The sequence below is a fragment of the Vigna unguiculata genome, chromosome 4 (genome assembly GCF_037176805.1).
Source record: "Vigna unguiculata cultivar grain cowpea cultivar isolate G323 ecotype 2 chromosome 4, ASM3717680v1, whole genome shotgun sequence".
Taxonomy (NCBI): Eukaryota; Viridiplantae; Streptophyta; class Magnoliopsida; order Fabales; family Fabaceae; genus Vigna; species Vigna unguiculata.
The window spans coordinates 20,635,279-20,658,166 of record NC_140795.1 but is presented as its reverse complement, the minus strand read 5'-3'; the positions used below and the strand labels follow the sequence as shown (position 1 = coordinate 20,658,166).

Sequence of the window (22,888 nt, the reverse complement as noted above, 5' to 3'; positions counted from 1 at the left end):
CTGCATGATTGTTATTATTTAAGTTAACTTACCCTTTCTTGTCTATGTTGTTTTCCTTGTGTGTTTCTCTTATGCAATGATCACCTATCATTTTGTGTGAGCAGAGAAGAATCTAGGTGAAGACACCCCTCTCCTGGACAGGAGTTGATCCTTGGCTTGGAAATCTAGTAGTAGCTTTTGGGTTAGGCTCTATGGAGTTTTGTGATGTATAAATTTACTTTTCCTTAGTATAGACTGCACATGTCGATAATGACTTATATGGTTATTTTGGATGACTGTATAAGCACTCTATAATGGTTTATTCCTACTATCTGCTTTGTTTGATCATAATGTGATGTTTTATTTAGTAGCGTAAAAACTATTAAATGAGATGTTACATTTTTTGTATCAGAGCAGTGGTTCCTTTATGATCTGTAGGTGTGAGCTTGCTTAGTTTCTGTTGTGTGTTCCTAGTGATGTCTTTGACATGGTTTTGGTATCTGTTAGCCGGACTGATGGTTCTTTCTTTGTGTGGTTAGAAAGTTATGGCACCTAGGCCTCCTCCTCCTCCTCTTCCAAACTCAAATAACTCTCACTTGGTGGGGGCAATTGAGGCAATGATAGCAGCCATGCAGCAACAGAACACTAACATGGTGAATCAGCACAACCTGGCCTTGCAGCAGATGGAATCTGCTAGGCTAGCAGCGGAGGCGACTCAACAGAGGCATTTGGAAGCCCTACATCAGATAGGGGAGAATCGTTCTACAACTGGTTCTTCCCAGGCTCCACCACCTCAAGTGCAAGAGTGAAGTTTGGAGGATTTCCTTCAACATCATCCATCCCACTTCAATGGCAAGACTAGCCCGAATGAGGCAAATCAGTGGATGAGAGATATAGAGCGGATTTATGATGCGAAGAAGTGCCCTGCAGAGAACAAGCTGGCATATTCTAAGTATCTTCTTGCTGGAGAGCCGTTCACTAGTGGTCTAGTATGAAGATGATGCTGGAAGACAGCAGGGAGCCTATCACTTGGGAGCTATTTAAGAAAACATTTTATGTTGAGTACTTCCCAGACAGTGTGAGGTACGCCAAAGAGGTCGAGTTTTTGCAGTTGATGCAAGGAGATATGTTAGTATTGGAGTATGCTGAAAAGTTCAAACACCTGGACAGGTTCCACTCCCTAAAAATGGCAGAGGATTGGTAGTGTAGAAAGTTTGAGAATTGATTGAGAGGCGATCTCAAGCTCATGGTGGCTCCATTCTCTATCAAGGAATTCCTTGCCTTTGTAGAGAAAGCAAGAGTAATGGAAAGGTTGAAAGTTGAGATCGAGGTTCAACAGCAATCGCAGCAGAAGGTGGGAGGACCATCTAGGTCCATGAGCAGACAGGATGATAGGAGGAAACCATACTCCAGGCCTCAGCCTCAGAGGCCTAGGAAGTTCTCACCTCTGCCACAACAGTCTCAGCTTTCCAGGCCGTAGTGTTATCATTGTGGAGAGCCCCACCTGAAGAATGCTTGCCCCCAGTTGATTGGCAAGAGGACATGTCACAAGTGTGCCCAATAGGGTCACTTTTGTTGACATGAGAAGCCAAGGTGGTTTACTTCTTGAAGATTTGATGAAGATTGAATGAAGCTCTTTTGAACTATCTTGAAGCCATTACCATTGGAATGAAGCCTACATTGATGAAAGAAAGGAGATTTGATGATACTCATGTTGATTAAGGCTGGAACGTGTGCTCTCCATGTAGTTACATCATTTAAAAAGTGTATTTTAAGTTTGTAATTCATGTTATAGACCTTATAGCATTAATCATATGTTTTTGGTCTTAGGTGTGTCTTTTAATCTGTTAAATGGTTTTTCAACAGGTTAAAATGTCTCTTTTAGTCTGTTGATTTAGTTTTTAATCGACTAATTTCACTTAAGTCAAGTGAAATCAACCGATTGATTTGAAAATCAACCTGTTGAATTTCGTAACAGTTTGACTATAAAAGTTTTGATTTTTGAAAGAGAGGTCTGTTGATCATTTTAGAGTGCGAATTTGTTCTGGAAACTTGTGGAAACTCTCTCCTTCGTGATCATACGTGTTGCAACTGTTGAAGATTGATCTTGGATAAATTCTTTGAGCTTTTGGCTTGGTTTGAAGCTTGGAGAAAGTGGTTTGTGGTAGGATGGGTTGTGCTACCACTGAGGTTTGATCTTTATCAAACTTTGGGTGTGTGCCTGGTGGTTTTCTAGGTCTACAAGAGGGTTCTTGCTTTGCTAGTGTGATTCTTGTGTGATTCAAGAGTCTTTTGTGGTGTTTTTGCATATTTTGGAAGTGATACTTTGTAAATATTTTTAAATAGTGCAAAGTCAAGCTTAGGTTGCCTTGACAAACTAGATGTAGCTCAGATTTGAGTGAACTAGTATAAAAATCTTGTGGTGTCCTCTCTTCTTTAACCTTTCTCTCTTGCATTTTCATTTTAAAGTTTAAAGAACTTGTGCTTTAATCATCTTTTTCATGTTCTTGCATGTTTTCATAGCATTTGCAGCATTGAGCATGTTTACATAATCATTTGGAACCTATCTTGATCATTCTTGTGAATTGTTCTTGGTTTAAAATTCAAATTTGCATTTCTGCATTTTTTCTAGTATTTTAGTCGACTGTTTTCCTGTTTCAATCGGTTGATTATACCAGAACAGAATTTGTTTAGTAAAATCAATCGATTAACTCTGTTTTTGATTGATTGAAAGTGTACAGTTCAATATTATTTGCATCCTAACTTGGTGATCTATTTGATTCAATTAAAGGTGGTTTTTAGCTTGCAAAGATAGCCTAAATTTTTAACTAGCCAATTCAACCCACCCTTCTTGGCTTTTCAACCATTTCAAAACTAACAACTTTATTAGGGAGTGCCCTGCCAATAGGAGTGCAATTTTGAGGCCTCCAGCACAATCTCAGGCACAACAGGCAAGGGGAGGTGCAAGGCCTCAAGCAGTTGGCCGGGTGTAAGCCATGACGGGTACAGAGGTGGTCAGATCAGGTAACCTTATCATCAGATCGTGAATGATTGGTGGTAGGAGTTTGTGCGTGTTATATGATTCTGGAGCGACACACTCCTTTGTGTTAGAATCTAAAGTGGTAGAGTTGGGTCTTCCGGTGAGGGAGCTCCAGTTTGATCTGGTGGTGTCCATGCATGCTTCTAGGTTGGTTAGAACCTCGACGATGTGTGCTAGATGTTTCATCGAGGTTGAGGGACGCAAGTACAGGGTAAACCTAAATTTTTCCTACCTTTGCCTTGGCCCCATCATAACATGTGAAAAGTCCTCATAATCTTTGAATGCATTCTGAAAGTTTTATGAATATCAGAGTCTTGTTAAGTATTATGAGTGTTTATTTGCATGAGTATTTTGAGTGAAAACACAAGCCAAAACACTTGAGAGAATTTTGGTGAGAAAATACATATTTAACTTGAGTGCTTTCTTTCATAATTGATTGTCTTGTGAATTCAAAAGATTAACTCATGTGTGAAAAATAGAATCTTTCCGTTTGTTTATGCATGGTAACTTGATTTCTAGAATATTGATTTGTCTCAAGTAAGGTTCATTCCTTTGATCCAGTGTTGATATGAAGTAAAATACCTCAGAATAAAGTTTTGAAATTGCTTAATTTTGCCCAAGAGTGCAAAAGGATAAGTGTGTGGTTATGATGAGTTCGTATTTTTGCCCTCATTTAATGTTTAATTATGGGTATTTAATTGAATTTGTCTACTTAAAGATTGATTTAATTGGGATTTCCTATAATTGAGTTTATTGAGCATGAGATACAAAAACATGTTAAAAATAACTTTTTAGTTGAATAAATGTTCTTTGGATATTTTGAAGTGTGTTAGTGCAGCTGCAGCTAAGTTGAGCTCATGGAGGTGTGGAAATAAATTGCTTAAAGCTTCATGACACCTTAAAGATAAATCCAAGAATAAGAAATTATCAAAAGCACAAAAATCCTAGCCAAGCATTGTATGAAGACGGCAAGAAAAGCTTGAAAAAGTGAAGAAGTTTGGCTAAATGAAGAAAAGGGCAACAAAAAAATTGGACCTTACGGTTTTCTTTATCTTTATGATAGAAGATAATTTGGGAAAAATATATCTTTATATATTTTATTTGATATTTTTAAATAATTATCTTATTTAATTATATCATAAATATTAAAAGATAATAACTACCAAATCTGTTTAAATATGACAAGATCTTCTTGAATCTTTTTAGATCCACAACAAAGAAATATATCTTGAAGATATTAGATTATTTAGAAGATAATTTGAGGAGATTGCAAAGGGTTGATTTGAAAAATTAATACAAATATTAATTGGTGATAATTTATCATATATCTTTAATTTATTTATTTATTTAACTATATTAGATATTGATATTATCAACCATTTATATTTGTCAAATAGTCTATATCTCTCCAAATATTTTTAAATATTTAGCTTTATCTTTATTTTAAAAGATATTTGAGAGATTTTAGCAACTGAAAAGCTCAGTCCAAGTCCTATATAAAGAGAACAAGGGGGAAGCAGAAAGAACAAGCTCGACACTTTGGAATTTAGGAACCCTTATGGGGCCCTAATTTCTTTCTCTCTTTTCTTCTTCTATTTTTATTTTATTTTGTATTCTATGGAATGCTAAACTTCTTGGGTTGATTCCATTGTAATTTCATTATGGATTATGAGGTTAGAATGAAATAATTTCTTTGTTCCTTTTATTATTGTTAAGGTTTTCATTGATCTATGTCTTTTATCTTTGAATAACATAAAAAGTAAAAATTTTAAATCTATATACATGTTGATCATATGAGTCAAGGGTTTTTTAAATTTAATTGAGACTTTACTTTGATTTTATTTAGAAACTTTCATGTGATTGAATGAGTTTTTACCAATAATTGAGACTTTACTTTGATTAAATGTATTTATTCTAACTAAAATTAATTAAGACTTTACTTTGATTAATTAAGCTATTTATTTGATGAGGAGATAAAAGAATATACATGAATAAGCATAGTAAAATTAGATTGAGACAGTACTTTGGTTGAATTTACTGTGGATAATCTAAAAGTTCTCACTTTTAATTGAGATTGTACTTTGGTTTAAAGTGAGAACGCCAACAAATTAATTGAGACTTTACATTGATTAATTTGTAAATCTACAACAATAATTAATTGAGCAATAATCTTTAGATAACCAATGATGAATCTATTTTGAAAAAACAATGGGATCAATCTATTTTCTTTACTATTGTTTTTATCTTTTCTATTTGTTTCTTGTTTATCTTAATCCTCCTATATTTTTATTATTTTATATGACTAACTCTTTTGTATAGATTTTATAAGAACTAATTTGTTAAAAATCAATTTCGTGCTCGTTGGGAGACGACTTTGGGTTAATTTACCCTTTCTATTTCCTTAACTACTATCTTAGCAATACTAAAGTTACTATAGTTTAGTAGTATTAATTTGTTCGCGTCAACGACAGCGTTATCAAATTTGGCGTCGTTGCCGGGGAACACAGTTAGAATTTTTATCATTTTAGTTCTTATTTTTTATTATTTTGATTTTTTTTATCACTAACATTTTTTTATCTGAATTTTTTTTCTAACATTTATTTTATTTTCTTTAGTTAATTTTTTTTAGTTACTTTATTTTTTTAAGCATAATTTTTTGTTTGAGGATTTTTGTTGGGAAATTTGTGAAACTAGTTGGGAAACACTTTGGCTAAGGAAAGACAAGGTACTTAAGTTGTCCACTGAGACACACCTATGTTTCCTAAAAGTCTACTCAACAAGCTTTCAACTTATTTCTTTTCAGAAAACCCCTTTCAAAAATGTAAATAATTTTTCATATGAAAATAATCAACAGTGTGATTTTCAAGTGAATTATAATTATTATCCACAACAACCACATGATCCATATGATTATCAGCTAGAAATTGTCACACCTACTTCTGCACCTGATTTAAGTAGGTTAACTATACGTCAACTAAATGATGTATATCCTATATCATCTTTTTTGGAACATGAGCAACAATCCTACCATGAGCAACAATCATATTCTGTGTGTCCAGTCCAGCCATCATATGTTCCATTTGGTTCCCAACAACAACAACATGCACCATCACAACAAGTTACAGCAATCAATGGACCATCCTATAAGGAAGTTGTGTTATTAATGGATGGACTAAGAGAGAAATTAGACACCATAGATGAAAGGTTGCGAGCTGATCAACGATGCAAAGATATTAAGCAAAAATGGTATGGAAATGATAGAGGATTGTATGACATGGTGGAGGATGCAAGTAACAACAACTTTGTAGAATTACTTTGTACTGTTAATACCACCCTCCAATGGCATCCGAGATTTGTTGAAATCCCAAAATTTAGAGCACTTTGTCAAGAAATAGAAGATATGCTTCTAAAGTTGGCCACTAGAGCTGAACAAATGTCAAAAGATTTAAGTCAGCTAATGAAAGACAAAGCTGTGGAGGCCACCTTAGAAAAACTTATGAAGACGATAGTTGAGCAAAGGGATGAAATGATAATGTTAAGGAGCATGAATCAAAGGATGGAACAATTAAGCATTGATGTGAATGAGTACATGATTCAAATATTAGATCAACCAACATCAGAATCACATCACACTGATATATCTATTGATAGATATAATGATGCTCATAGTAATATGTCTACTTATGGACATATCAATTTTGCTAAAGATGTTGCTGATGAAGAAATTGAAGATTCTCACACATACATATCTACTGATAGATATGTTGATGATATGAGTATAGATGATCTTTTTGAGGAGCAAAGTTGTGAGAACAATACAATGAAGGAACCAAGTGCAATTGAAGAGCCAACAATATTCGAAGATGCAACTGAAGCATCATGTTGCAACTGACTTGGTTAATGATGAAGCAGCAGATTCAACTACTTAAAGTGCAGATTTTTGCTTACAAGGTGAGATTATGAGGATTACTAATGATCCTGTTAACCATTTGAATGAACCTGATGATGCTCAAATTGAGTTGAAGCCACACACTTCACACATCAAGTTTGTTGATGTGAATGATGCAAATAAGTTTTTAGTGGTGATTTTTGTTGACTTGGTTGCTAAGAAAGAAGAAAGGTTATTGCAAAAGGAAAAGAGGTTAGACTCATATTCTTTTGAAAACATTGTTGATAAAAAAGTTAATTTGCATGCATGTTTGTTTTTTGTTTCTATTTTTAATTTTAAAAATATTAAAAAAATTTCAAAAATATGTGTTCTTATTTTCTTTAATAAAATTGTACAAGCTTACTTGTACTTTATAAAATTAAAGAAAATAAATTTTGACATATGGTCAGATTGAGCCAGAAGTCACAATTTTTCGTTTCCTCCCCAAAATAAGTCCATCAAGGACATTCTTTTGAAATAAGTGTGGGGGAGAAAAACTGTAGGTAGGATTTTTCTTTTTTGCTTTTCAATTTTTGTTTTGTTTTCATAAAAAAAATGTGATTTCTTTTTGAGAAAATTGTGAAAGTATTAACTTTTTACTAAGTGAAACTTTTAAACAATATGTCTCTTAAAAAATCCACCAAAATTATTTCCCTGCTTTCAATGAAACATATTGACATTGAATTTTTAGGATTTAATTCAATAATTGGGATGATCATAATAACATAAAAGTCATAAAAGTTTCTATGATTGTTTCTATGATTTTCTAATTGAGTTGATTTGAGAATTTCTTGATTAAATCTTTTGTGAAAGATTTTGACCTTGTGAGTCTTGAGCCTTAATGCAAAGGATGGACCGCCATGTGCCATTCGTATTTTTTTTCTTGAGTGACTTGCTCATGTTTGTTTATACTCAAATATTTAGCTTGATTCTTTTGTTTTGCAACTTAGGTGAATATGCATGATTTGATATGACTGAGACATTTCTTGTTTTTAGCTACTTGGCCAAATAAGCCCACCTTGATATTAATCCATTGAAGCCCCTTTGAGTTTTAAACCTCTTTTTCTTGTTTTAAGCCCATTGTAAACCCTTAAAAAGAAAAAGACCATGTTTTTCCTTATCTTAGGAAGGAAGAAAAGAGGTAGTGGATTATGATAGGATTGGTTGAGGAATAAAGTGTGTGGGTGAGGTACCTCATCCACAAATTAATAAAAATGGCAAAAGGAAAAATTGTTGATGAAAAAGTGTTGAAATGAAAAAAATAATTGCTTTCTAAAAAAAGAGAGAGAGCAACAAAGCAATAAACGAAAAAGAGTTGTTTTTGAAATTATGCTCCATTATTCTTCCAACATTAATATTTCAAAAACCCAAAAATCCTAAAATTTTTCCTACCTTTGCCTTGCCCCATCATAACCTGTGAAAAGTCCTCATGATCTTTGAATGCATGTTTTCTGAAAGTTTGTGAATATCAGAGTCTTGTAAAGTAAATGAGTGTTTATTTGCATGAGTATTTTGAGTGAAAACATAAGCCAAAACACTTGAGAGAATTTTGGTGAGAAAATACACATTTAACTTGAGTGCTTTCTTTCATAATTGATTGTCTTGTGAATTCAAAAGATTAACTCATGTGTGAAAAATAGAATCTTTCCGTTTGTTTATGCATGGTAACTTGATTTCTAGAATATTGATTTGTCTCAAGTAAGGTTCATTCCTTTGATCCAATGTTGATATGATGTAAAATACCTCAGAATAAAGTTTTGAAATTGCTCAATTTTGGCCAAGAGTGCAAAAGGATAAGTGTGTGGTTATGATGAGTGCGTATTTTTGCCCTCTTTTAATGTTTAATTATGGGTATTTAATTGAATGTGTCTACTTAAAGATTGATTTAATTGGGATTTCCTATAATTGAGTTATTTGAGCATGAGATATAAAAACATGTTAAAAATAGCTTTTTAGTTGCATAAATGTTCTTTGGATATTTTGAGGTGTGTTAGTGCAGCTGCAGCTAAGTTGAGCTCATGGAGGTGTGGAAATAAATTGCTTAAAGCTTCATGAAACCTTAAAGATAAATCCAAGAATAAAAAATTATCAAAAACACAAAAATCCTAGCCAAACATTGCATGAAGACGGCAAGAAAAGCTTGAAAAAGTGAAGAAGTTTGGCTAAATGAAGAAAAAGGCAACAAAAAAATTGGACCTTGCGGTTTTCTTTATGTTTATGATTGAAGATAATTTGGAAAAAATATATCTTGAGATATTTTATTTGAAATTTTTAAATAGTTATCTTATTTAATTATATCAAAATATTAAAAGATAATAACTACCAAATCTTTTTAAATATGACAAGATCTTCTTGAATCTTTTTAGATCCATAACAAACAAATATATCTTGAAGATATTGGATTATTTAGAAGATAATTTGAGAAAATTGCAAAGGGTTGATTTGGAAAATTAATACAAATATTAATTGGTGATAATTTATCATATATCTTTAATTAATTAATTTATTTAATTATATTAGATATTGATATTATCAACCATTTATATTTGTGAAATAGTCTATATCTCTCCAAATATTTTTAAATATTTAGCTTTATCTTTATTGTAAAAGATATTTGAGAGATTTTAGCAACCGAAAGGTCTCACTTTTAATTGAGACTGTACTTTGGTTAAAAGTGAGAACGCCAACAAATTAATTGAGACTTTACATTGATTAATTTGTAAATCTACAACAATAATTAATTGAGCAATAATCTTTCACTACAAGAAAACTTGGTTTTAGTAACTAAATTATTGGTCACTAAAATGATAAAATTAGTCACTAATTCAATTAGTAACCAATTTAGAGTCCAATAGTCACAAGTAACTAAAACATAGGTAGCTAATATTAGCTACCAATTTAGTTTCTAATTTAGAACCCAATTTAGTAACCAATTATGTTGAAACCAATTTAGCAACCAATTATGTTGAAACCAATTTAGTAACCAATTGTATAGAAACCAATTTAGTAATGCAATATTTAAAACCAATTTAATGACCATTTTATTACAAACCAATTTAGTAACCATGTTATATAGAAACCAATTTAATGACCATATTATATAAAAACCAATTTAGTTACCAAAAATATATAAAGATAAAAAACGGTCTCTATATTGGTGTCTAAATAATGATAATTTGTTTTTAAATATTTTCTACTTTCTTGTTTGTCTACAAAATCTTTCATATTTTATATTTAATTCTAAATTTGATATCATTATTATTAAAATAATATATCAACAATTAAAATTTATTTTTACTATAATTTAAATTATTCATTACAATATTTAATAATAAATTCAAGAATTTATACCGTGTTTGATTTTCTCACATTAAATTCATATTTTACAATTATAAAAATAAAAATATTTAACAATATATTCTTAATATGAATCAAAATGTAATATATTTAGAAACATATATGTATGTATGTTACATAATGAAGCAGAAAATCCAAACCACTACCACAGACATGTCAATGGAACACTAGTCCATCATTGAAAATTCTTCTATGCAAGGAATAAAAATCTAACAAAACTAAAAATGAACATATCGAAGCAAGAGTTTCATTTTATATATATAACATACCCTGTTCATTCATGAATTCAAGTGCAATAGTTGTTAAACACAAATAATCTCTTACTCATGTTGGAGTCCTAAGAATAACCAAAGTATTAGTTTTGTTATATAACCTATAAGCACAATTTTTTATTTGCCGTCATAGTTCCTCTCAAAACACCTTCAACATTTACTTCAAGCCCAATTATTATCTAACTGTGAAAAAACATAAAAAAGTATTAGAGATTGAAATTTAAATATATATATATATATATATATATATATATATATATATATATAGAGAGAGAGAGAGAGAGAGAGAGAGAAAATAATGAAACAAAATTACCTTGACAAGAACTAGGTGGTTGTGTTTCATCTTTTTGAGTTTACTCAAAACTTAGTGGCATGGATTGACGATTAATACTATTCATCCATTGTCGAATCATTGCATTATTTTCCTCAAACAACCTCTCAATATTTACAATTTTGATTCGAAGTTCATCTCTTTCTTGCTTAACTCCTTCAAGGTCTTTTTTAAGTTTTTCAAGCTCTTGACTTTGAATCCATCCATTTGATGAAGATGTGCCATGATAATAAGGCCAACCTCTAATCACAGTAGATTCCATTCCAAGGCCATATATCCTCCCATTCTTGGTTCCAACTACATCACACCAAACATCTAATTCATTTGGTGGAGTAATTCCTTGTGTAGATGCACTTTGTGTTAATTCTTCAAATCACAGTAGATTCCATTCCAAGGCCATACATGAACAAAATTCATTGTGATTAGTTCATAATTTTAAAAAATGCCTACATTAATATTTGACAAGAGAAAATACAAATATAACAATGAATAGAGATGGTTTATGCCATAACACTAGTGCATTCCATTTATACCAATTAGGGGACTCACTGCTAGACACATGTCTCAATCTATTAGTTATTCTATAACTCAGTAGCTAGATATGTCTTTGTACAAGGTCAATCTTTGGTGTGGATTTTCAATAAAGCACTCCAAATAATTTAGTATTATCTAGTTTCAATTTTGCTTCTTAACTACATAACTCGTGTTGTAATCAGTCCATAACTCATGCCTTAAATTAATGTGTAATCAGCTAATATCAAGAATGTAATATCAATAAAATCTCAAAATTGGAGAAAGTTGTGGAATAAATATACAGATCAGAAAAAAAAATCAAACATAATGACAACTTAACCATTTTACTTTACTAGATTTTAATTGTCTTTCCTTCACTATGAGATTTTGGACTAATTCTATCTTCAACATCTTACATATTTACTCTACTAACCAGGAATATTTCATATTGAAAAGCCCATAGCATCCCATAGTCAAATATTTTATTTGAACATTGTGTGAACCGATGAAAGAGAAGAGAGAATTTAGAAATGCATTTATTGAACGACAACAAGAGAAAGAATTATCCCACAAGGATTTCCCCTTCTCAGAGAGTTATTTCTTCCCCTAAAACTTTTTAATTATCTAAATAATTCCTTTCACACTTAATCATTTCCTCCGTACTTTATCTAACTGATTCCTACTAACCAACTGTTCTAACCGTCTCTAACTACTTTTCTTCCCCTGTGTCCTAACAATACCATGTTCTTTTTAAATTCAGCAATCCTTATGGTTCAAATCCTGGAAAATGGAAATGAAATAGATACACGTCTGGCAGATAACTTTCCCACTACCTTCTTCAGTTGGAAGACACGAAAAACATAGTGAATCTAGGCTTGTTCTAGGGGCCAAAGTTGGACAGTAAATGTATCTATCTTTTGAGCCTGAAATAGAGACCATGAACTATTTTTTTTTCTTCTTTTTGTTGGTAATATTAAGACTCGTGTATTGTAATAAAAATATGAGTCCACTACATAACTCTTCTTTTTATGCAAGAAATAAACATACCATGATACTAAGAAACAAATTGAACAAAGCAACTAGTAACATTAGTTTGAAACTAAGGCATAAACATATGTAGGTATCTATATTGGAATGGCTACAATCATATATTTTATTAATGAATATCAATAGTGGAAATAACCTTTGAACTAAATGAATATGAAGATCATAAAAGTGTGATTTATTACATTTACTTGCTCTGATTTTTCATCCACCCAAGAGTTGTCCTTACGCCGTTGGTGTGTGTGACGAAACAATTCTATTAATGTTGGAGGCATTCCATTCATCTTTGCCTACAAAAAATAAAATAAATTTTACACAGTTATGCACATTTATAAAAAGAAAGTAGTTAACAAACAAATTACCATATTATATCTATGTTGAGATGTGGTAATAGAGCCACATGTGTGAAGAGACCCTCCAAAACTTCCAAAGTTAGAGGCCCGATTTTCCTTTCCAGTCATGCTTTTTATTTTAAATTCTTTAGATTCCCAATGCTGACACAATATATCCCATGTGCTATCTAAAATCCAATTTGGCTTAGTATTGATTTTCCGAGCCTTTTGTAGACTACTTTTCATGATTACAGCACCTCACATTTCAAAATTTCTTCTTGCCCATCTATGATCCGATGGACAAATTGAAAACTTCTTCTACAAGAAAGAAACAAAGTTTTCCATATGTAAGACTAATATAGACATGAAAATTAAACTATATAATTAAACAAAGTTAATTATATGAAACAACTAGTAACTCTCCAAACCACAAGTCCCTTTGTCTAATTGGTATCTTCTTCCATGATGGCCATGGCTCATTATAATGACTTTTGAGGATATCACTAATCCAATTAGCTGCAAGGCGTGAAGGTAAGAATCTGCAAAATGACATGTATAAAGTCATAATAATTATAAAGTATTGAAATAAGCCATAAATTTTTGAAAGTATATGTATACCCTTGTCCATCAAGGTTTAAAATTGGCTTGAAAACATTGTAATTTGACTCAGATGCAACAAATGTTTCATTTGATCCAGGACTAGTTGCATTTATTGTAGAACTAGTTTCATCTGATTTGGAATTAGTTTGATCTGGTCCAAGATTAGGTCTACCATCCATAGGAGTTGGATTTGGATTTGTTGATTGCACTCCTTGTACCAAAGGTGGAGGTGCAAAATGAGATGTTTTGAATGATTCATTAACATTTGGATTTGAATTTGAATTCAATGCTCCATGTACTAACGGTGGAGGTGCAAATTGAGATGTTTTGAATGATTGATCAACATTTGGCCTTGAATTTGATTTCAATGCTCTTTGTGCCAAAGGTGGAGATCCAAAATGAGTTCTTCTAAATGATGAACCAGTGGATGGGAAAGCAAAAAGTTGAGAACTCCAAGTAAATTATGAAGGACGTCTTGGTTGTCGTTTGGTCGAATGGCTTGTAGAAGCAACTTCTTTACCATGCTCTTGGTTTGACATCTACAACAACCATAATTTGGATATTTTTCCACAACTCAAAAGTTAGCAATAAACATAATTTGGATATTATAGAAATCAACAAAACATAATGGAACAAAATAGAAAAGAAAACAACAAAAATACAAATGAAACATCACCTTTACACCAGCAAAAAGAAAGTGATTTACTCATCACTATCATCATTGCTACCATTAAATTCATCATCAAGTTTATTTTGAGTTTCATCATCTTCAGAAATATACTCAAATTCACTTTGACAAACAATTTCTTCTTCCTCTTCTTCCTCTTCAATTTGCTTACTTTCTTTTGAATTATCAACAACTGCCATATCTACTTCATCTAGTTCCTCATACTCTTCTCCATCAACCAAATGAACAAGTAGCTCCTCATTTGTTGTGATATTCACATTAGTTGTTGATTCTTGGTAAGCAACTTCTAATGTATATCGATCATCAACTGTACATATTGGTTTGGTTTTAATGACAACCCACCAATCAACCTTTTCTTTTATTTTTTCAGGATAAGGTACATAATATACTTGAATTGCATTTGTGGCAAATATGAAAGGATCAAAATTTGAATATCTTCTATGAAAATTAACCTCCACTATGCCATATTGGGGTTGAACTTTTATACCATGATTAATGGTATTATCAAACCACTCACAGTTAAATACCACTAATTGCTTGGTTGGTTCTCCTGAGTATTCTACTTGTATAATTTCTTTAACAATACCATAGTAGTATTGTTCACCATCATCCTTTACACAAAACTCCACAATTGATTGTTTTTTTACCAATACTCCATTCTTCCGTGTGAAACTTGAAACCATTGACAAAGTATATGGGCCAAGTATGAACCTTTTTTTGAGGGCCCCATGCCAAGTGATGCAAATATTGATTTTGTACTAAGTTATTTCTATCATGAACCTATAAATAACAAACACTATGTCATTAATTTTCAAAATTAATAAGATTAGTTAGGAGAAAATAGTAGAATACTTACATATGTTCGAAACCAAAATGGAAATTCGGATGTAATTCTCCTATCAATATCAGTTCGATTTATATTTGGAATAGATGCTTCCAAATATTGCACAAAGTATCTGTAATTATATACATCTTATATGAATTACAAGCAATTATTAACAAAATAAATAAATGAGATATAATCTTAAACTACTTACTCAATATATGGTTGAACTTCTTCACAATTAAGCAAGACATGTAAATGCACAACAACTAATTCTTTTTCATCCAAATAACGACTGTTACAAGTTCCTGCTGGACGACCAATATAATTGAAAACAGATAAAGTTTTCTGACTCCTGTCACTTTGACCTCCAAAATCATTTTGACTAACTTTAGTTCTCATTGATTGGACATGTGGCTCAAGATAATATGAACAGAAATGAGAAGTCTCCATGCTTAAGTATGCCTCACAAATAGATCCTTCGACATGGGATTTGTTTTTAACCATTCGTTTCAACCTATTCAAGTACCTATCCAAAATCATATTGTTAACTACTAAACTCAAAAATAAGAAATAAATTCTATTTACATTAAATGAAATAAACAATTACCTCTCAAATGGATACATCCATCGATATTGAACAGGACCTCCTACTCTTGCTTCATAAGGTAAATGAATAGGTAGATGCTCCATGGAATTGAAAAATCCAGGTGGAAAGATTCGTTCCAACTTACATGTTGTAATGATGATGTTCTTTTCCATTAATAACAAATCATCCACTCTCAAAATTGTAGAGCACAAATCCTTAAAAAACTTACTTAATTCAGCTATAGGATTCCACACTTGATAGGGAAGTGCACGAAAAACAATAGGTAATAGCATCTCCATTAATACATGGCAATCATGAGTTTTCATCCCAAACAACTTCCTCTGATCTAGGTTTACACACCTACACAAATTTGAGGCATACCCATCTGGAATTTTCAACTCACTAATCCACTTGTAAACAAAACTTCTTTGTTCATTGGACAAAACAAACTTTGCTTTAGGCTTTAATACTTTTCCACTAGGCAGAATATGTAGTTCTAGTTCCCTTCATTTACAATACTCCTTCAAGTCTATTCTTGCCTTAACATTATCTTTGGTCTTATTTTTTATATCCATAACAGTGTTAAAGACATTATCAAATACATTTTTCTCTATATGCATTACATCAAGATTATGTCTTATCAAATTGGTTTTCCAATAAGGCAACTCCCAAAAGATGCTTTGTTTCGTCCAATTATGAGACTCACCATGTTCATCACATACACAAGGATTGACTTTAGTGACTTTTGGAAAAAGACAAATTTGTTCCCATAATTCATTCCCAGACAAAAGGTGTGGAGGTTGAGACTTTTCAATTTGATTTTTATAAAATGCATCCTTATTTCTTCTAAATGAATGGTCCATAGGCAAAAATTGACGATGGAAATCAAACCAAGAAAATTTTCTACCGTTTTTCAATCTAAAAGCCTTTGATTGGTTCATACAATATGGACATGCTAATCTCCCCGATGTACTCCAACCCGACAACATTCCATATGCAGGAAAATCACTAATAGTCCACATTAAGGCAGCTTTCATGATAAAATTTTCTTTTTTCGAAATATCATATGTCAACACTCCAGTCCATAATTGTTTTAACTCGTCAATCAATGGTTGCAAATACACATCTATTTTACCTTTCAGACTATGTGGCCCAGGGATGATCAATGTCAAAAACATAAAGGGAGTTGTCATGCATAACTCTGGAGGAAGATTATAAGGAGTGACAATTATCGACCAACAAGAATAAGGTGGAGTCGAGTTATAGAAAGGTGAAAACCCATCAGAAGATAAAGCTAACCTCACATTTCTTGGTTCAGATGCAAATTCAGGATACATTTTATCAAAATGTTTCCAAGCTTCACCATCAGACGGATGACACAACACCCTAGGTTCTCTTCTATTTTCATAATGCCACCTCATATGTGGAGCAGAACTCATAGAGGCATATAATCTCTTAAGCCTAGGAAGGAGAGGCAAATAATGCATTCTCTTAATAAGAACCTCTTTGTATTTACCCCTACCAACACCTTTCATTTGAAAACGTGGTTTATGACAAAATTTGCATTCTTTCAATGGCATATCTTCCATAGTGTAAAATAACATACAACCATCAACACAACAGTCAATTTTTTTTTGCAGTTAAACCAAGTTTTGAGACTATTTTTTGGACCCTGTAGAAATCTTTAGGAATAATATTATCTGTAGGATGGGTCTCTTTCATAAGAGCTAATGTTTGATCACATGATCTGTGAGACATGTTTCCCTCTGATTTAATTGTCAAGAATTTGACAGCAAAAGATAATTCAGTGTGATTATTACATCCAGGCCATAATGGTTTTTGGGCTGCATCTAATAATTCATAAAATTTTTGGGCTTCTATATTTGGAGACTCATCCATATTTGGAGATTCATCTATTTCTTGATCATGATCCATTTCATACTCTAAACCAGCAACATCATAAACCATGCTCTTATATTTATTGAGGTGTCTCTCTTGTGAGCTAAATATAGTATGACTAGTATCTACGCAAATAGTTGGGTCACTTTCTCCATGACATGTCCAATACCAATATTCAGGCATGAATCCTTTTTTGTAAAGATGAACTTTAACTTCTTCAAAATGGAAGAATTTCAAATTTTTGCACTTAGAACAAGGACATCTTATTTTCCCATTTGACACATTCGTTTCTTGACATGCATAGGACACAAAATCATCTACTCCTTGTACAAATGCATCAGTATATCCCCTCCTATCAGGCATTAATCTATTATACATCCAACTTCGATTTTGAAGAATATTCATAGTCTGTCATATAAAAGACTGCATCATTCAACTATAATAAAGAAATAAAAAAAATGAGACTAGATTTATTAGAAAGAAATGGAGAATGATACATAGAAAAACTCTTATCAACAAAATAAAACATATTAATAAATCAATTTGCCAATTTAGGAAACTTACCTCATCAAAGGTGTGGTCGTAAGTCCAAAAGTTAAGTTAGGAGCTCAATGTTCTGAATAATGATTTCCTGCAAGTTCAAATTGCTAAATCAATTTTGTGAATAGCCTAAATCAAAATAAACTGAGATATAAGAGAAAAATACATTATGAAAATACTTCAAATAATTTGTACATGCGAAAAAGTATATAATTAACTCATTATAACACTATTTTTTGACCATGGTATGGAAATTACCGGTTGATTTTTGACGAAGAAAAATGGTAACTATAAAGGGAGAATAAATTATTTAATAGAAATCCTAGCTACAAGCAATTATTTTCAATAAAAAGCTTAGAAAAATGGTTTTGGTCTTCCTCTGTCATTATTACCAGTTGAAATGCTGCACATAACTAACTAGTAATAGCTTAAGCCTGGTCACAAATAAGAACAAGTCCGGTCACAATGTATTAATAATCCCAGTCATACTGTAATAATCCTACAAACCTTTAATATATGATAATTAATTATAATTAATCCCTTTTGTAGCCTTACGCGACTTTTCATTAAGATCACACTGTCAAAGCAAAAAAATTGACCCCTTTCACCAATAAGATTCTTGTATATATACCACCTGAAGACTCTTCAACTCAAAACATTTCTTGGTGCATGCAATCTTGAATAACTAGTTTTTCTTCTTCTTTTTTTTACAGTTGAAGACGTCTTAATAATAGTTTATATTTTGCTGCTCAACAAAGATAACAAAATCAAACTAATAGCATATTTAAAGATGACCCATCTAAATTAAAGGGTGGCTAAGCAAAGTTTTAAGAAAGAAGAAAGTGGAAATTAAGTTGAGGTGGTCTCTCAAATTTGAAAATGATTATTACAGAACCCTTGAAGGTTGAACCATGATGAATGAAATGCATTCTTAAACCACCATAAAAAGGGGATGAGTTAATTAAAGGGGGTGTAACACGACAAAGCTAGGTTGCCCAAAATAATCTTAATTAATATTTACTTCTGTTGTGTGTTTGTTCCATTTCGCAGTGATGATTTAACAGATATAGTAGCATAGGAGGATTTTTGGTGATACTTTGTAGTTGTCATCGACGGTATATATCAACTTCAAAACAAGGGAAGCCAACTTTGAGAATTGGCTTCATTCCAATTTACCCTGCAAAACTATTTATTTAATATCGTACACACTAATAATAATAATAATTAATCCGACAAGCATTCAATCAAATAAACTTTGTGGTTGAACATTGTAAATGTCATGTTAATAAGGTAGAACGTACTATCGTGCGACATGTTGTAAAAGTTAACTTTATTTTGTGCACCAGGTCTTTCACAGAAGCTGTTTATTAAAGGAATCATATAAGAAGGTAACATTGTTTTCATGAATTGTTTTATATTTATATTGTTGCTTGATTCAAAGCAAAATATGTGGCAGAAGAAGAGAGAAATAGACCGTTAAAATGATGGTAGCAGTTCTACATCTATCTATTTTCTCCATGCTTGGTGCGATTGTGGGGAGAAGCGGGAATAGAAGGGTTTGAAATAGCTTTCAAACAGTGAATGCAAACTTCCATTTCCTTCAACTGTCTCTATATGAAAACCATAACACCTTTTCTTTCTCACTCACCTTCCTACGTAACCTAAGCAACCCACATGTTTGATACCCATGTTTGATGTTTCAACAAAATACCAATTTCATGACAGGTGTATCTCTTCTATCATTAATGTTTTGGCATTTATCACACAATGCCCTCCTATACTATTCTTCTCTTCTCCTGCTACACTTGTTTTCCCCTCTTTTCTCTACCAGGAATATTCATCAAAAATACCCACCAATCCAAAACTATTTACATCTCTAGAATTAGAAATATCGAACACCTTGTCTTCATACCTCCTCTTCGTCTTTCCCTAATATAAAAATAACTTCGTCTCAACAATACCTAATTTCCTAATAAGTATGTGTATTTAAGTGTATAAATTACATTTTTGATACTTTAGATTGTGATATTATGTAATTATCAAATAATGAAAAGTTCATTTAAAAAAATGATATAAAAATTAGAAATGGAGAGTAGACAAATGAGATGGATGATTAAGATCGAGTATATACGTAAAGACAAAAAATGAGAATGCATTTTATATGTATACTTAATCCCGACACTGATTTAAGCTAGATGAGACATATCCAACTTACATCAGTAAACTCCAGAATAGTAAAGGATAGAGGCATAAAATATTTTACATTGTTTATTAAATCTATCCAATAAATTTAGAGTATTACCTGGCCTGCTGGCACATTCAGATGAGTAAAGCCCATGTGCACTAATATATAGACCTGATGAAAGTGAAAATATTTAATATTCAGTATACACTCAGATTAAAATCTTACAGTGAGCATATGTGTTTGTGGTGGTTTTGGGGAGGAGAGATGACTAAACAACGCTGGCACTTGTGTGTGTGAGTATATGAGCAGATTCAGACTTACACATTCATAATAATCAATTAAAAGTTGTTCAGGGAAATTGAAAGACTAGTTATTGATTCTCATAATTATTTCAGTAAACGAAAATATCTTGGAAAATAACAATTTTGCACAAGTGATTAATGTTGTCACATGTCAGCTATAGCAAGAAATATGTTGTATATATGTACGTAATATTTGGAAGCATACTTGTACAATCATGTTCAATCTATAATCAACAATATCCACTCTGAAAAATGGTCCAGGTTTTCTAGCCTAAATTTCTACTAGCCTTTGAAAAATAAACAACGGGTGCTAAATAAAATGGTCAAGAGGTTCTTTGATAGTGACTTATACAAGACTAACTATATATAACGGCTAAGAGACTCCACATTTCTACTTTTATTTGATCAAACTCTGGTTCCTACCCAAGAAAACCTCAAGCAACACCAGACCTATTAGTGACTGTACAAGTGTAGGGAACCTCGAAGCACAGTAACATAACAAATATGAAGCTGTGTTTTAAAAACTGGATATCTCTTCATGCGTGGTTCAGACGGGGATCTGCTTTAAGCGAACTGCTAGTGGCATGCTTCCATATCCAACCCCTAAGCAGAAGATCCATTGTACTAGACTGAGAGGTGTTGTGTTGGCAAAGGTTCCCAAGTACTCAACTATTACGATTTGAAAGAAAATAGTGCAACCGAGGACCGCTATGAACACATGATTTTCCCATATGCCTTTTAAAACATCTATTTCCTCCATCTCACGTGAGTTTACCTCATTGAAATACAGGAGACAGCTCAAGGTACCAGTCCCTGTGCTTTATTTCACCAATCATCATTGCCTTTTCAAAATCAGAATCCTTATAAAATATGCACACACACAACATTTTGAAGGTACACATGATGCATATGCACACACACGTTAATGATCTATAAGAGAAAACAATTAAAATTAAGATTAATGAGTATTCACAAAAATTATTCATTTGTTAGAAAGTTTGTCCATAACAGATGTTGAAGAGTAGAGTAAAAAACAAGCTAAAATACTCTTTTAAGTAAATCAACTTTGTAAGTACAAGTAAGCTAACTTACTTTAACATTTTAAGGCATTAACTTCATCACCAAGAAGTAAGCGACCTTTCCTATTGCAAGAAACTTAGTAATAAATTCATAAACATACACTAAGACCACACTCATTTTAGTAATAATCCTAAATTTGAGCCTGGCTCGTGCTACAATTAACCTAATTCAAACAAATTGACCCTAAATTCAAATAAATTAACCAAAACAAGACAAAACCCTAAATTATATTCATGAGAGAATAAACCTAATTTGCCAAACAAGAATTGCACTTGAGTATTGATGTAGACGAAGACGAAGACGCACCTGAAGGCACAATGAAAATCGAGAGATGTTGAGAGGAACGTCGTTGACAGGGATGCACAGAGAAGATGTTGAGATGTTGTTGAGAGGCACAAAAATATGGTGTTGAGATAAGGAGATGCAAGCGTTGGCAAAGGAAGAAGAGATGTTGAGAGGCACAAGAATATGGCAAGCGCTCGCAAACGAAGCAGATGAAGGACAGAACCACGTTTATTCAGAAACCAAACGAGGAGACAAAAACATAAAGGCAGAAGAAGGAGGCAAAACACAAAACAACATTGTTTATTTTTAATTTTAATGTAACTTGGAATGTTTTTTCTTTTTTTCAGTTTATACACTATTTAAATAATTACACTGCCTTTAAATCAAGAAATACATTTTTTGATTATCGTCACCGATAATATAAATAAATTAGATGTTAATTTAATAACTAAAATTAGTTATTATTTTGGTGATTGAATCTGGAGAATTCTATATTTTTTAAAACTAATTTTCATAATTTAACTATTTTATTAACAAAATAATATACTATAAAAGCTTCAAACCTTATAATCAAGTTTTATAAAGAAATTAAGATTATTTTTAAGTTTATACACTTCTAAAAATAGTCTAGTGTGTCTAAATAATAAATAATATTTTTATTATTATTAATTACAAAAAATATAAATAAATTAAAGACTAATTTAATGACTAAAACTAGTTACTAAGTGAGTATTAATAATGACTAAATTAGTAACCTATTTGAATAACTAAAGATTTTTTGTCACTAAATCAGTTGTTAAGTATTGAAAAAAATAATTGGTCACCAATTTAGTTATTAATAATGACTATATTTGTTAGTCGTTAAATTTGGTCACCATTTATTGATAATAGTGACCAATTTAATTACTGATTTTTTGTTATTGATAATTCAGTCACCAAAATAGTCATTAAATAAATAAATATGTTTGGTCACTAATTTAATCACTGACAGTAACTAATATTTTTTGTCACTAAAATTTAGTCACTATCTATTAATTTTTTAATAATTGTGACTGTTTTAGTTATTATTTTTTGTGACTAAGAATCGTGTCATTAAATTGG

General features: G+C 31.7%; 1 long non-coding RNA gene and 1 pseudogene across 2 annotated transcripts; both read right to left on the bottom strand.

The window, feature by feature from the left end:
* Window positions 1-12,562: 12,562 nt before the first annotated feature.
* On the bottom strand, window positions 12,563-22,056 carry LOC146886920 (uncharacterized). Its single transcript, XR_014994209.1, has 5 exons — window positions 21,809-22,056; window positions 20,238-20,291; window positions 17,960-18,026; window positions 12,827-13,335; window positions 12,563-12,754 (listed from the first exon to the last, which is right to left on the bottom strand). It is a non-coding gene; the product is annotated as an uncharacterized LOC146886920 (long non-coding RNA).
* Window positions 14,076-17,800, bottom strand: LOC114165486 (uncharacterized; annotated as a pseudogene). Its single transcript, XR_014994154.1, has 4 exons — window positions 15,518-17,800; window positions 15,122-15,436; window positions 14,941-15,040; window positions 14,076-14,864 (listed from the first exon to the last, which is right to left on the bottom strand). The product of XR_014994154.1 is annotated as an uncharacterized LOC114165486 (transcript).
* Window positions 22,057-22,888: the final 832 nt, after the last annotated feature.